The sequence below is a fragment of the Periplaneta americana genome, chromosome 14 (genome assembly GCF_040183065.1).
Source record: "Periplaneta americana isolate PAMFEO1 chromosome 14, P.americana_PAMFEO1_priV1, whole genome shotgun sequence".
In the NCBI taxonomy this organism is placed as follows: domain Eukaryota; kingdom Metazoa; phylum Arthropoda; class Insecta; order Blattodea; family Blattidae; genus Periplaneta; species Periplaneta americana.
The window spans coordinates 143982061-143997292 of NC_091130.1; positions in this window are offsets into that span (position 1 = coordinate 143982061).

Here is a 15232-nt window from a genome sequence, read left to right on the forward strand (position 1 = left end):
GCGGCAAGTAAAAATCTGACGCAAAAGATGCACATGCTCCGCCTAAAATTTGTTCAGCAGTTTCGCAAATATGGGCAACCTTCGATTTGTGCACTAACTCAGCTGTGACGAAAAAAATAATAATTAATCAGCATTTTGCTAATTGCTGCCCTTGATAAAAAAAAATGTGCGTGGGAGATTCGTCAGGTGAAAGGAGACAAAAATGACAAACGAATAAAGTAGAGAAAAAAATGAAAGACAAGTTTCATTCTAACGTTCTTCCGAAGATCGATAGGATGTTTGATTATGTAATCTCTAAAGTCATGGATTGATAGCGTTGATCCTGAGTGGACTTTCGTAATGAAGGTACAGTAGAGTTCCAATTTTTCTGCGTGACCTTACACAGAAGTAAATTATACAGGGACATCATTTTATTTTTACTAACATTTCTAATATTAAACTGTCTATATCTTTGGATCGGGTGAGAACCGGAAACACCGTTTGCTACCCCCTTCCACGACTGGAGTTCTATGATATTAGCGTAAAATACAAACAAATCATTTTACTAGGTATTTGAGGGGAGAAAAGTAGTTCATCCATTTACGTAAACTAGGAAATATCGCGATTTTGAGTTTGATAATTTTCATTAGGTTTCTGTTTAATCAAAATACAGTACAGTATTAACAATGAGTGTCTTAACTCACGAACTGAGCTTTCCATGTGGACGTATTCATTATGCAGTGTATATTATACTGCCTACAGCACATTAGCGTACACTACAGAGAATAAAGTTAAATTAAAAAATAATCATAATATGAATATTTAAACACAATTTTGAAAATGATGGGAGTTCATTTCGATAGAGACTTCAGTTCTAATGTTCATATTATCGCACTATAGACGATTATACCTAATTCAAATTACCAGTTTCGTCCTTCGTACTAGTAACTCATGTTGAAATAATTCTCTACCTACTCTATAAAAGAGACCTTACGTACTGTAAATTCAATCTTCACTTCTGCCCGATCCGAAAAGGTAAAATTACTCAGGTCATGCTATCTACTGTCCGTCCAAGTGGTCACGTCGCAAGGTCGTACAAAAGGGGGGGGATCACATGACAGTTAATTACTTAACGAGGCTCTTTTAAGTTATTTTAAATAGTTGTATAATATTACGTAGACGTCCAATTCCTAACAGAAATTAATGTTCTCAGAAAACGGCTAAGACAGCCCAGCTACTAGCCTTTACAGAGAGGCGAATAGAAGCTGGTGAGGGAATCCGGGATGTGATATAGGCAAATGGACGACAGTATCTGTGCAAAAATGATTCAATATTGAAAGCTCTTTCGTCACTGGAAAACGTGAACATATTTTGGAACGTACTGTTTACTATGACCGTAAGGCTACTAGGACTGTATATGCGGTCTTGGTTTTGTGTGGAGGACGGTTGAACTTCATTAGTAGAAGGGGTGGGAGTGAAGTACATTCAAAATCTCAGATACAATAAAAGTTGAAGTAAAAATAAAATGATGTCCCAGAATAACTGAAATTGCCGGATAGAGTAAAGTAGAACAAAGCACAAATAATTACTTCTCTTTCATATGGTGTGTATTTATTCCTTGCTTAATACTAGTACAAGGTAAGAAATTATTTTTATACTACAAAAAATGTATATACTCTGTTATAGCTCATAACTAACTCAGTTTTTAATATTTTTTTTCAAGTGTGACTGCTTATAATAATGGCAGAAGTCATACTAAACTTTGAGGAAAGAAAATTCATTCTTAAGTGCTACTGGAAGACTGAAAACATAAGTGAAGTTCGAAGACGGTTTTGAATGTAGTTTCAACGAGATTCACCAACGCGACTCACAATTGCTCGTTTGCGAGATAAGTTTGAAGATGAAGGAGCTGTTCAGAATATCCGTAAGAGCAATTCCGGAAGACCACGAATATCCACCAGTCCCACAAGAGAAAGAGAAGTCATCGAAATGTTTCAGAAATCTCCTAGAAAATATGTTCTGCAAGCGGCTCGTGAGACAGGACTTTCAAAATCGAGTGTCCATCGCGTTTTGAAGCGTGCTCAATGGAAAAGTTTTATTCCTAGATTCGTCCACGCTCTCCATGAAGATGATTATGGCCGGAGAATTGAATTTTGTGAGTGGTACCAAGCAAAATGTGCGGAGGACAATCAATTTCCATACAAGATTATTTGTTTAAGCTAAATGGCTCAATTAATCGTCACAATTGCACCTACTGGGCATCTAACAATCCTCATGTGATAGTGGAACACCCTGTGAACTTACCAGGAGTTACAGCGTGGTGTGGTTTGTCAGCATTTGGTTTAATTGAAGCTTTCTTTTTTGATGGTACCGTGACTGGTGCAATTTACCTCAACTTGCTACAGGAATCCGCCATACCATGCATCGAAGAGATGTTTAGGAATGAAGAATGGTACTTCCAGCAGGATGGAGCACCTCCCCACTACCACGCGATGTGAGGACCTATCTTACGGGCCACCTGCAGAACAGATGGATAGGACGAAGAGGTAGTACCGAGTACTCCCCTTGCTTACCGGATTTGACTCCGATGGATTTTTTTCTGTGGGGACATGTGAAGTACAATGTTTATAGCACAAAACTAGCTACAATCGATGAGTTGAGAGCAGCCATTGAAAGAGAATGTGCCCTAATACCAATCGAATTGATTAGGAACGTTGTGGATTCCATCGATCAGCGTTATCACTGTGCCTGGACCACAATGGCCAACAATTTGAACACTTTCAATAAATGACTGGTTTCTAAATTGGTTCACATTATTTTTAATTTTGAAACTTTTCTGTATCATAATAATTCTTAACGTTGTAGTCATTGAAAGAATGTATACATTTTTTGCACCCTTAGTATATACAAGATACTACAAGCCACAGTTTAGTTCTCAAACTTTGGAAAAAAAGCTTTATCTATACTAACAACTAACCGTACCCGTGCGCTCCGCTGCACCCGTTAGAAATAAATATAAAGTAATTATATAATTACAATAGGACATTTGATTCAGGGAACATTCGTGTTTGATAGAAGGATAAATCGTTTATTATGTTACTGAATTGAAATTGAATTAAAAAATTAAAATGCGATCATTTTGATCCAGAGACCACTCATTTGGTCATAAAAATTAGTTTAGGAAGTACAGGAAACGAATATACAGAATAGCCGATCAAGTTTTCTGTGCATAAGAATCTATTTTAATCTTACCTGTCCTCGATTCACTCAGAAGTTACTGTGATAACATTATAGCATTATGTCCATCTAGAGAAACTACACTTTCCAATGGTGAATTAATAATTAATTATACAAATCGGTTAATTTAGCTTCCGATATTACTTCATAGAAACGCAGAAACATTATCTGTAGGCTATCTTTCTTAGCTTTCGGTTGTTGCTGTCCAAGGCCCCTTATAGACGAAGTCATTTGTTTTTTAATTCATTACACGGCCTTAGATGGCAGTTATTTTAATTTTAAAACTCATTTATCTCATTAAATATCAGTCCTATCAAAATTTTGTAAAGAGTAAAACTTATCGAAAATTATATTTAAAGAAACTTTTGTTATGTAACATTTTTCACAAAAATCAATAATAAGCGAGATATTTCGATTTATTTAATTCAGGCCCCCTTATAACCCCCCTTTTAAATAATGTGTTTTGAATGCCATATAGCCTAAAATCTAAGTTACAACGAACTTAATTTATATTCCAATTTTCATCGAAATCCGTTCAGCCATTATCGCGTGAAAAGGTAACAAACATCCAGACAGACAGACAGACAGACATACAAACAAAAATTTCAAAAAAGCGATTTTCGGTTTCAGGGTGATTAATTATATATGTTAGGACCAATTATTTTTGGAAAATCGAAAATTACCAGAAAAATTTCGGCTACATATGTATTATTAGTATAGATAAATCTGTAGACGACATTTTTCTGGTAATTTTCGATTTTACAAAAATAATTGCTCCTAACATATATAATTAACCACTCTGAAACCGAAAATCGCTTTTTTGAAATTTCTGTTTGTATGTCTGTCTGTCTGTCTGTCTGGATGTTTGTTACCTTTTCACGCGATAATGGCTGAACCAATTTATATGAAAATGGGAATATAAATTTAGTTCGTCGTAACTTAGAATTTAGGCTATATGGCATTAAAATATTTTATTTAAAAGGGGGGTTATAAGGAGACTCGAATTAAATAAATCGAAATATCTCCCTTATTATTAATTTTCATGAAAAATGTTACATAACAAAAGATTCTTCAAACATAATTTCCGATAGGTTTTGTTCTATGCAAAATTTTGATAGGACTGATATTTAATGAGATAAATGAGTTTTAAAATTACAATAACAACGCCATCTAAGGCGGTGTAATAAGATAAAAAACAAATGACTTCGTCTATAAGGGGCCTTGGACAACAACAATCGAAAGCTATTAAACATAGCCTAAGAGAATGTTTCTGTGTTTGTATGAAGTAATATCGGAAGCTAAATTAACCGATTTGTATAATTAATTACTAATTCACCATTGGAAAGTGTAGTTTCTCTAGATGGACATAATGCTATAATGTTATTACAGTAACTTCTGAGTGAATCCAGGACAGGTAAGATTAAAATAGCTTCTTATGCACAGAAAACTTGATAGGCTATTCTGTACATTCGTTTCCTGTATTTCCTAAAATAATGTTTATGTCTCTGGATCAAAATGATCGCAGTTTAATTTTTTTTAATACAATTTAAATTAAGTAACATAGTAAACGATTTATCCTTCTATCAAACACGAATGTTCCCTGGATCAAACGTCCTATTTTAATGATGTAATTACTTTATATTTATTTCTAACGGGTGCAGCGGAGCGCACGGGTACGGCTAGTTAATAATAAAAATGTTACATGAAAATTAAGATATTCATTCATTCATACTTTTCTGCCCAATGGCAGTTCTGTTTGCTATGAGAAGATGGTGCTTTTACTTGGAGTTTTGATGTACTATATCTGGTTTATTGTTTGAAATATGTACATGCGTAAATGTGATTCGATATTCATAGATTTTGATACTTGTTTTCATGTACGCAAGGTTAGAAGGAGTATTTTCGCATAAACAATAAGCTTATGTGCAGAAGTAAAGCGATAGTCTGATAGATATTTGTACAGTTTGAGCGTTCGTTTAATATCCAGACGGTGTCAAAGAGGGCGCTTGCTTTTGATGAGATGAGACAAGCAGCAGTGGACGTTTGGGATGAATGAATGAATGAATGAAATAGCCTTTGGATTTCCCGTGAAGGGCTATGGCCTCCTAAAAGGGGAGCTCTTTAGAGATCATGCGGTGAGCTAATCCGCATGACGGTAGATTCTGTTCTATATAAGTTTTGTTCGTCGTTTGTGTGTGTACACTTGCGCTCTCACTCGATACTGGCAAACTGTAGCGATCTCCATTCTTCTCGGTTCTTGGCTGTTCTGGACCACAGGGGTCCAGCTAGGCTCTTGAAGAAGTCCGCCCATCTGGTCCCAGGTCTTCCTCGGTTTCGCCTCCCGATGCGTGGGTCCCACGTGGTGGAAATATGCGCCCATCTGCAGCCTTGGAGTCTCGACACTTGGCCTCCCCATTTCCATTTCAGGCGTTCTCCTTGGTGTGCCATGTCTCTGGTGTTTGTCATCTGCTTGAGTCTGGTGTTGGAAATCTTGTCTCTGAGGGAGAGTCCTAGGATTTTCCTCTCCATTTTGCGCTGGCAGATCTGAATCTGCGTCTTCTGGTTCACGGTCAGTTTCCAGGTCTGACAGCCGTACAGTAAGGTTGGGAGGATACAGGATTGCAGCACCTCCAGCTTTAGTTTGCGGTTCAGTTTCTTGTCAAGGAGTATGAATTGCAGTGACCAGAAAGCTCTCCATGCTGATGCAATTCTTCTTTTTAGTTCTCTTGACTCCACCTAAATTCTTACCATTTGGGACGATTTCAGCAGGACGTTTGAAAAGATGAATATTGAAAGTACGGGACATCCCACGTACCTGCACTCCATTTCCATAACACGTTTGGGACGGTTACAGAAAGAACATTATCCCTCACATTTTATGCAGACTTGGGACTGCCAGGTACGTACTTGTAATTCATATCCTGGTATGATTAAAAATACTGTTTCCTAAATTGAAAATGTAATCAAGAGAACTTTCGCCACATTATTATATTTTTCAGATTTAAGATAAATTGGGACCATAAAGTATTTGTTGTTTTTGTTTAGTCAACTGTCCGAAGACAGGTCTGAACCTCACAAGTTACACCAAGAATAGGGCTGAGGACGGAGGGGTTCGGTTCGTAGCAGTTACTGTGACGTCATTACTCGGTTGCTCCGAGTACAGCAGGGATGAGACGATATTAGCTCCCAATCACGGTAGAAGAGCTCGACCTTGATCACGGGCGCATAGCCCATCCACTGTAACGTAGACAACAGGGATGTACATGCACAAGCAGCGAATAAAGGCAGAAATTATTACAGTAACTTGCGTTACTAAATTTCTGGCTATGCAATAGGGCTAATTATTCAGTTATTTAATATACATGTACATATATAAACAAATCGCAATGGGAAGGGTGTTTTAGGAACAAAAAGAGAAATAGGAAAAGTTAATTGTATGTAAACCATTTTCTTGTTAAAAGCAATTATTTATTATGTCAATACTTCACTTCATTGGTTAGGAGAAACTAATAGGGTCTACCTGCTCGACGTGTGTGATCTCTATGTACTTTTGAGTATCTGTTGAAAAAATAATAACGACAATATTGATTGTATGATTGTGAAAATGTAGTCCTTACTCTCCAGTCGTGATTATGTAATGAGTTTTCTTAGAATGATTTGTGAAATGCACGTAACAGAAAAAAAAAACAACAAACTGATTAAATTAAGATACTGAGAGCCATCGTAATTTTTGGGGTCAATCATTTAAGGGGATATGTATGACTTTTAAAACTTCCACAATTTTCAGTCAAAAATTTGTGAAATTTAAACTATATAAACAGATCTATAATAATATCTGTACAGCTGTCAAAAGAAAAAGTGGCCGCTCTCCTGGAACACAGTTCCCTTCGGGTATCTTCGCTATAATTCGGAGACAGGCGATGTTACATGTTGTTGGACCACGTTGCCTGATATCTACAGTTATAATTGAAGTATTCTCTCTGTGATTCGATAGCGTAATGGCAGCGTTCAGGCCTCTTATTCATGAGGTCCTGCGTTCGACTACAACCTCGTGCTTCTATGTTCTTTTTTGTTATGTTTTTGAGAGAGACAAACTATACATAATGGCTCCTTTCTCTTTTACGATTATTTTAGTAATTAACATCAGGTTCATTAATATATTATGCCATGACTTTATCATTATGATATTGTGGCTGCAAATGGAAAGAAAAAAGATTTTATTCTCAATAAAAATATCTTTCGTAGCATAAACAAAACAAATTTACTGGCGTCGGCCTTAAAACATTCAAACAATTAAGCGTTCAATAAACAAAACAAAAAGCCACAATTCAATATTTAGTCTATCTTCCTCTTATCTCGATCATCTTGCAGTCGAGTGGGCATGGAATCGACTAGTCTTTGCAAATAGCGACTGTTCTTAGACACGATATTCCAGACATTCTGAACATACCCACATACATAAGTGTTCTGTCCATGGGCAGGTCTTTCATTGCAAACCCAGCAATCTCCAATCTTTCCTATTTTCTGCCTTCCTCTTAGTCTCCGCAAATGATCCACATATCCTAATGTCTTCTATTATTCTTTTCAACCAGAGACCCAACAAATTCCTTTTTCTCTTTCTAATCAGTTTCATCATCATTCTTTCTTCACTCACTTTTTCAAACACAATTTTATTTCTTATTCTGTCTGTCCACTTCACACGCACCGTTTTTCGCCACATCCACATTTCAAATGCTTCAATTCGTTTCTCTTCATTTCGTCGTAATGTCCATGTTCCTTCCCCATACAATGCCACACTCCACACAAAGCACTTCACTAGTCTCTTTCTTAGTTCTTTTTCCAGAGGTCCGCAGAATATCCTTCTTCTTCTATTAAAAGCTTCCTTTGTTCATGTTTGCAGTTTTTCTTGGGAAGGATAGGCCTAAATGCTGTAACATCCCGTTGCTTTCCGCACACCACTATCTCTTTCGCATCTTATTAAATTCCAGGGGACCCAAGCATGGAGATAAGGAGAGTGGATTTGACTAATTGGGCCCTCCGGACTTCACCGAAAGTCACGGCAAGGGTTAAATATTAATTCTATCAGGATGTTTGACCCGATCAGAGACCGGGAAATCTCAATTAGCCTTTGCCCCCCGCATCCTGGACTAGCTTCTACGAATCATCAGAAAATCTTAGAGTGTGATTGGGCCAATTTTTCCGAAAATGTTTCCACACTTTTGCTCTCGTAGCTCAGCGCACGAACGTCGGAATTTAGATGTCAACGTCTCAGGTTCAATTCCTCGTTACTCCTTTTCATTTTATTGTGGTTCAAGATAGTATAATGTAATAACACAAAAAGAAAAACTAATACCAGTATTATGCAACTGGATTTTTCCAAACCTAATATTAAATTTATGTTATTTATATCGCTAAAGAACGATTACAATATAAATAACTTGAATATTATTTATACAGTATCACTAAAGAACGATAACAGAATATAAATGATACATATCGGTTTGTTTAATTAAAATATTGCGAAAGAACAATAACAATATAAATAACTTGAATATTGTTTTATAATGCTAATGAAGGAAAACAGAATATAAGTGATAACTTGAATATTATTTAAATCGCTAAAGAACGATAACAATATAAAAAACGTGAATATTATTCATATCGGAATTTCACAGATTTATTACAGATGTATTTAAGAAATTGTAGAAGAATAGTAATTAGTAACAGTGTCCTATTTATTCTTCTTGGAGCCAAATTTGTAAATTTAAAAGTGTGGTTACTATGTTGAAGTGTATGTGTTGTAACGGATGCTTGATTTGTTATGTATGTGAGTCAGTTATGGGATGCTTGATGTCGTCGCAATGTCGTAATTATAGTTTGTGTTTGTGTGACTATTGTGTATTAATTTATTATGTATCGTACGGAAAGCTGCATATTTGTGTTATAGAAGTGTTACGTATGTGTGTTGTTAATGTTTTTGTATGTTTCAAATTGATACCTGATATTTGTTTTGCAATCGCAATGCCTAATTTACGGATTGTTTATGTTTTGTTTACATCGCGTAAGCTAATTTAATTTTCTTTCCCATTTCTCTTTATGCTCATCTTTTTTGTGTATAAAACTATAGCCCTAACATATATATGTAAAATAGGGCTAACCCCCAATTGAAGATACAATGATAATTATTATTCATATCGTTATAATACGATAACAGAATACAAATGATGACCTGAATTTTATTCATATCTCTAAAGAACAATAACAAAATATAAATAACGTGATATCCATAAAGAACGATAACTGGATATAAATGATAATTTGAATATCATTTACATCGCTAAAGAACGATTAAAAAATAAAATGAAAACTTGAAGAAGGCCCGAACCCACGACCTTTGAATCATTAAACAAGCAATTTACCGCTGGTCTACGAGGCGCAGATATGGAACACTTTCATAGTTCGGGAACTGCTTGTACAAGCACATGCATCGTGTAACATCGCCGCGACCCGAAGTGGACTTTGAAAATATTCGCTGTTCACGAGTGCGGCCACTTTTTTTTTTGACAGCTGTACATGGACAAGCAGCGAATAAAGGCAGCAATTATTACAATAACTTGCGTTACTAAATTTCTGGCTATGTAATAGGGCTAATTATTCAGTTGTTTAATATACATGTACATATATAAACAAATCGCAATGGGAAGGGTGTTTTAGGAACAAAAAGAGAAATAGGAAAAGTTAATTGTATGTGGTAACCATTTTCTTGTTAAAAGCAATTATTTATTATGTAAATATTCACTTCATTGGTTAGGAGAAACTAATAGGGTCTACCTGCTCGACGTGTGTGATCTCTAAGTACTTTTGAGTATATGTTGAAAAAATAATAACGACAATGTTGATTGTATGATTGTGAAAATGTAGTCCTTACTCTCCAGTCGTGATTATGTAATGAGTTTTCTTAGAGTGATTTGTGAGATGCACGTAACACAAAAAAAAAAAAAAATAAATTGATTAAATGAAGATATTGAGAGCCATCGTAATTTTTGGGGTCAATCATTTAAGGGGATATGTATGACTTTTAAAACTTCCACAATTTTCAGTCAAAAATTTGTGAAATTTAAACTATATAAACAGATCTATAATAATATCTGTACAAAATTTGGTGCAATTAGGTCTAATAGTTTTGAAATTATATTTTTAAGTATATTTTATATTGACGTTACTAAAAAAGCTCCTTGCATCAAAGTTTTCAAAATGTTTAGTTCATATTTGCTCAAAATCTTGAAAATAGTTATTGGAATAAAAGTAAATTGGCTTTTTGAGCTTAGAAATAGTATAAGTTAAAGTGTAATCAAAGATAAAATATTATTTCTAAATTAAAGAAACACGTAGTCTAATAAAAGTAAATATCCAGAAACAAGCAACAAATAAAACATCAACAATACATTTAAAATAAAGAAATAAAAGGAATCTAGATACAATCTACTGAACCAAATGTAAATTAATTTATCTTCGATGTCAATTCCGAAATGAATTTATTTCTCTCTTCTCCTGAATAATGCCTATATTTTTTTTAATGTTGCGTCTCATAATGCCGTTTTATGTTGCTTTTTTTGCAAATGATATTTTTTTTGCACAAACACTGCACTTCATCACCATGTTCGAAGCATAAATATTGTATCTTCCACTCTTCCTTGAAACTTAATTGTATGAGCGCTTCCGTTCCGTCATGATGCGCTGAGTTCTAAGATCTGTACATCCTTCAGCAATGTAAAAGAGCTCCGCGCGCGCGCAGCGAGCATACAATAGCTCTCGCCCGCAAATATTAGTCACCATCGCAAGACTGGAGTGCAATACCGAGTACAAATTTGTGGCGGCAGATTTAAAATTTAGATAGATTGTTTTACAAGCGTTGTAGTAAAGCGCTTTCGCTTTGCCAATTGATGAGAAAAATATGCTTCTCTTCATTCCAAATGGCGGTTGCAAATTTTATTTGCGTGATTACAACTATTTGCGGAATTATTTTATATTAAAGGCCTATTTAAGCTTCAGTGTTGTTATATATGACAGACGAAATAAAATTGATAAAATAATTTATTATACTAACAGCTAATAAATTAACATGTGAGGTAAACGTTAAACGCTGCAGCTAAGCAAAAAAGAAGATACAAAGAAACGGGCTCCATGAAGCACTGCCTAAAGCACTTAAAAATAACACACAGAATTATTTACGATTACGGAAAATGGATAAAATAATCAATACAACGTGGAATCTTGAACTGAAGAACATAATGTTTATTTGTTTTATAACATTTACTAGCCTTTCATACAACCATGTTCTCTTTGGTGAAGAGTAATATTATTGATAAATTAAAGTAATTAGGTATCATAATTCGTAGAATTAAATACAAATAAAATGATGAATGATGAGGTAACACAAATCCAATAAACACAAATAGAAAAAATATAATGCACTTTCTTTTTTAACATATTTCAATATTAATCACTCTAATATAATACAAATAATAATATTAATAATAATCATACTCATAATAATAATAATAATAATAATAATAATAATAATAATAATACTTATGGCTTTTAAGGAACCCGCAGGTTCATTGCCGCCCTCACATAAGCCCGCCATCAGTCCCTATCCTGTGCAAGATTAATCCAGTCTCTATCATCATATCCCATCCAACTCAAATCCATTTTAATATTATCCTCCCATCTATGTTTCGGCCTCCCCAAAGGTCTTTTTCTATCCGGTCTCCCAACTAACACTCTGTATGCATTTTTGGATTCGCCCATACGTGCTACATGTTCCGCCCATCTCAAACGTCTGGATTTAATGTTCGTAATTATGTCAGGTGAAGAATATAATGCGTGCAGTTCTGTGTTGTGTAACTTTCTCCATTCTACTGTAACTTCATCCCTTTTAGTCCCAAATATTTTCCTAAGCACATTATTCTCAAACACCCTTAACCTATGTTCCTCTCTCAAAGTGAGAGTCCAAGTTTCACAACCATACGAAACAACCGGTAATATAACTGTTTTATAAATTCTAACTTTCAGATTTTTTGACAGCAGATTAAATGACAAGAGCTTCTCAACCGAATGATAACAGGCATTTCCAATATTTATTCTCCGTTTAATTTCCTCCTGAGTAACATTTATATTTGTTACTGTTGTTCCAAGATATTTGAATTTATCCACCTCTTCGAAGGATAAATCTCCAATTTTTATGTTTCCATTTCGTACAATATTCTGGTCTTTGTCTTTTCTGGTTTTACTTCCAAACCTATCGCTTTACTTGCTTCAAGTGAAATTTCCGTGTTTTCCCTAATCGTTTGTGCATTTTCTCCTAACTTATTCACGTCATTCGCAACCCTCTCTGTTATCCTGCATTTTCCTAATGGCATAACCTAGAGCAAAGTTAAACGGTAAATGTGATAGTGCATCTTCTTGCTTTAGCCCTTATTGAATTGGAAAAGCATCAGATAGAAACTGGCCTATACGGACTCTGCTGTAAGTTTCACTGAGACACATTTTAATTAATGGAACTAGTTTCTTGGGAAGACCAAATTCAATAAGAATATTATATAAAACTTCTCTCTTACCGAGTCGTATACCTTTTTGAAATCTATGAATAACTGATGTACTGTACCCTTATACTCCCATTTTTTCTCGAATATCTGTCGAATACAAACAATCTGATCAATAGTCGATCTATAACGCCTAAAACCACACTGACGATCCCAAATAATTTCATCTACGTACGGAGTTAATCTTCTCAAAAGAGGACTGGAGAAAAATTTTTACGTCAACAAAAGTGATATTCCTCGAAAGTTACCGCAGTTAGTCTTATCTCCGTCCTTAAAGATATGTACGATTATGGACTCCTTCCATTGTTCTGGTACAATTTCCTTTTCTCAAAAAGCAAGTACAAGTTTATAAATGTCGCTAGATAATGCGCTTCCACCCTCTTGTATTAATTCTGCTAGAATTTGATCGATAACTGGAGATTTGTACTTTTTCAGATTTTCTGTCGCAATTTCGACTTCTAAAAGTGTGGGTTCGGGTATAAATGGCTCAGCAGTTTGTATTTGAATTTATATTTGGTCTATGTACATTTAGTAGTAGTAAGAAAATGATCAGGTCTTAGTTTACAAATATTATAAAATGAGGTATTGTATGTAACATACAAAGTACAAAGCTAAATTACAATAAATTACTGAATAATTCTTACCTTTCAGTGTTCTCTCTGTCTGTAACATTCCTTTTCATCCATGCCGGCTTGTTTCACTCTTCCCATTGAATACAAACTTGAATACTACAAAGGTTATTTATAGAACCACAGAGCCATTCAACTTTAAACTCTCTAATACAAAGCGATCCAAATGTTGTATGATATTTGAAACTTACGTCAGATTTATGTATCAATTGTAATAATAGAAATATTTCTGTCATTGCGGTTTATTAACTGTTTTATGAGTGAGAATACAAGGAGAACAAGGGTCATACGAGGAAAACAAGTGAAATACAAGGGAAACAAGAGAAACACAAAAAGAAGAAGAAGAAGAAGAAGTGGAAGATAATAAGAGCAAAGGAATACAAGGAAGACAAGAGTAAAGCGATGAGAACATGGGGATACAATTGGAAGGCAAGGACAACAAGGGAGACACAAGGAGAACAATGGTAATATAAGCAAAATAAGGTGAATACAAGAACAATGGGAATACAAGAAGAACAATGGTATACAAAGAGAACAAGCGGTACGCAAGAAAAACAGGTGGAAAGTAAGGAAATCAAGGTGGACATAAGGAAAAGAAGTGGAGTACAAGGAAAACAAGGAGAACGCAAGGAAAAGAAGGGGGAGACTAGGAGAGCAAAGGGGATACAAGGAGAATAAGCAAAAGACATCAGAAACAAGGGTAATGCAAGGAGAAAAAGTGGAAGACAAAAAGAACAAAGAGAATACAAGGAGAACAAGGTACTGAGGACATGGGGATACACGTAGAAGGCAAGGAAAACAATGGACACACAAGGAGAACAAGAGAACTACAAGGAAAATAATGTGAATATAAGAACAATGGGAATACAGAAGTAACAATGGTGTACAAGGAGACCAAGGGGTACTCAAGGAAAACAGGTGGAAGGCAAGGAAAACAAGGTGGACACAAGGAAAGGAAGAGGAACACAAGGGAAACAAGGGTAAGACCAGGAGAGCGAAGGGGATACAAGTAGAAGGAGCAAAAGACAACTGACACAAGGGTAATACAAGGAGAAGAAGTGGAAGAAAAGAAGAACAAAGAGAATACAAGGAGAACGAGGGTAATGAGGACATGGGGATACACGTAGAAGGCAAGGAAAACAATGGAAACACAAGGAGAACAAGAGGACTACAAAGAAAATAATGTGAATACAAGAACAATGGGAATACAGAAGTAACAATGGTGTACAAGGAAACAAGGGGAACGCAAGGAAAACAAGAAGATCAGGAGAGTACGTGGAAAACAAGGAAAACAAGAAGATCAGGAGAGTACGTGGAAGACAAGGAAAACAAGAAGATCAGGAGAGTACGTGGAATACAAGGAAAACAAGAAGATCAGGAGAGTAGGCCTACGTGGAAGACGAGGAAAACAAGATCAGGAGAGTACGTGGAATACAATGAAAACAAGAAGATCAGGAGAGTAGGCCTACGTGGAAGACAAGGAAAACAAGAAGATCAGGAGAGTACGTGGAAGACAAGGAAAACAAGAAGATCAGGAGAGTACGTGAAAGGCAAAGAAAACAAGAAGATCAGGAGAGTACGTGGAAGACAAGGAAAACAAGAAGATCAGGAGAGTACGTGGAAGACAAGGAAAACAAGAAGATCAGGAGAGTACGTGGAATACAAGGAAAACAAGAAGATCAGGAGAGTAGGCCAACGTGGAAGACAAGGAAAACAAGAAGATCAGGAGAGTACGTGGAAGACAAGGAAAACAAGAAGATCAGGAGAGTACGTGGAAGACAA